The following is a 2,423-nucleotide window of genomic DNA, read 5'->3' as shown; positions in this document are numbered from 1 at the left end:
AATTTAGGATGGTACATGCTTCTGGTGGTTTATTTTTTATCTTAAGCAACAGTCCCTCTGTAACTGTGAGGAGACCCTTGATCTCTAAGTCTATTGTATCATGAGATCATAAAACAGGTTACCTAGCCTTCTGGTCTTTCCTCCTGGCATTGGGTATCTATTTCTGTCCACTGGTTTTCAGCTCATATAGGCATCTTGCAATAAGCTCTCAGATTTTAAAAATGATACATCATGGGTTGCCTTTTATTGAGGTGTTTGAGCCCTTATCATTTAATACAACGTTTGATGTATTTGGATTTGGGTCTACCACATTTATTTATGTTCTGTTTCTCTTCTCTGCTTTTGTTACTCTGCTCCTAACTTTCTGACTTCTTTTGTGTTCCATGAATATATTGTAGTACTTCATTTTACTCTGTTAGCTTTTACACTGTATTTCATCAAACTTTTTATAGTAGTTGCTCTATGGATTACTAAATGAATACCTAAAATTTTACAGTCTACTAGATGCAAATTACAGAAACTTGCAAACATATAGGTCAACACTTCACTGGCTTTTATGTTATACGTATTATGTGTTAAATCTGTGAATATTGATAACCACATCAGGCCATTTTGCTTTAATAGTCAACATATTTTTTTAACTTATAAGAAAAATTGTCTTTATATATCCTGGGATTTACATTTCTGCTATTCTTTCTTTCATTTTTGAAGAACCAAGTTTCTTCTGATATTATTCCCCTTCAGACTGAAAAACTTCCTTTAGTATTTTTTTGTTAATAGCTGATCTCCTTGGGATCTGAAAAAGTAGTTATTTTTCTTTGTTCCTGAATGATGTGTTTCAAAAAATAAAGCTTCCTTTCAATACTTTAAACATGGTCTTCCTCAGTCTTCTGGTCTCCATGGGTTTCTGATGAGAAATTGGTGGTGATTTGAATCAACTCTTCTCTGTGTGTAACGTGCAATTTTCTTTAGCTGCTTTCAGGACTTTTTGCTTTTTTTTTTTTTTTTTTTTTTTTTGCAGTTTGATTATGATGCATCTAAAATCCATGGTTTTTTTTTTTGTTAAGTTTATCCCATTCAGATGCTCTGAATTTGTTCACTATGTAAATTTCTGTCTTCCTCCAGTTTGGGGCATTCATGGCTATTATGTATTTGTATCTCTTTTGTGTTTCCATGTCTTAATCCTCCCTTTCTGGGACTCCAATTGAACAGATGTTTGAGAGCTTGCCACTGTTCCTCAGGTCCCGGAAACTCTGCTAATTTCTTCCAATCTTTTCTTCCTCTCTAGTCTTCAAATAGGACCATTCCCACTGCTGTCCTTTCCTGGCCATTATTTCTTTCCTCTGTTATTTGCATCCTGCTGTTAAGTCCACTCATTGAGTTTGTATCTAAGACACTGCATTTTTCACTTTCAAGATTTCCACTTGGTTCTATGTTTTAGTTTCAAATTCTCTGTTGAAATTTCCTATATTTCATACATTTCAAGGTGTGCTTTCATTTACCTCATGAAACAGAGTTTTATAACTGATTTAAAGTGTGTCATAGAGGTGTGGGGAGGGACATAGCCCAGTGGTGGGGTATGTGCTTAGCATGCACGAGGTCCTGGGTTCAGTTCCCCAGTACTCCCATTGAAACAAATGAACAAAGAAACAAACAAAACCTTAATTACTCCCTCCCCAAACAAACAAATAGAAAAGAACAAGACAAAAAAAAAAAGTATGTGGTGGTTCCAACATCACGGTCATTTCCAGGCCAGTGTTTATTGATCATATTTTTCCGTGAGAATTTGTTGCATTTCCCTAGTTCTTTGTACACTGAACAATTTTGAATTGTATCTGGACATTGTTATGTGGTGTATTCTCTGTAATGCTCCCCTGGAAAATGTTGAGGTTTGTATTAACCGAAAATCGAACTGGTTACATGAGATCATAAATTCTAACTCGCCTTCTACAGACGGTGGTTCAAATTTTAGCTCAGTTCTCTAAGCATCCGCTATGCTGATGTGGATCTGTCCTGCATGTGACTAGTTTGGGGTTAATCTGAGATTTTTGTGGCTGCATACACAGAATTCAGGGATCCTCCTTCACCAGCTCTTTCCTCTAAAGGAATCCACCTCCATTCTGCAGCTGCAAGGCTCCTTTTGTCTCCTTTGTTTCACAAAAAGCCTGGGTTTCTCCTGAAGCTTGATCACCCAGGCATCAATACTGTTCTGCAACTAGTCTCACAAACATACTAATATACACAGATACAGACACACACACTCACACAGACACACACACACACAAAGGCACACAAACCCTGCACTTGGGGCAAATTCCCACCAGATAAAAGATCACTGGGAAGCTCACCTGCATGCAGGTTGTTTCTTGAATTTTTACACCTTTGCGTAATCTGCTTGCTTTTGTTTTCCTTTAGTGTCTCCA

This window comes from Camelus ferus, chromosome 2 (assembly GCF_009834535.1).
Source record: "Camelus ferus isolate YT-003-E chromosome 2, BCGSAC_Cfer_1.0, whole genome shotgun sequence".
Classification (NCBI taxonomy): domain Eukaryota; kingdom Metazoa; phylum Chordata; class Mammalia; order Artiodactyla; family Camelidae; genus Camelus; species Camelus ferus.
Note: the sequence above shows the minus strand (reverse complement) of the source record.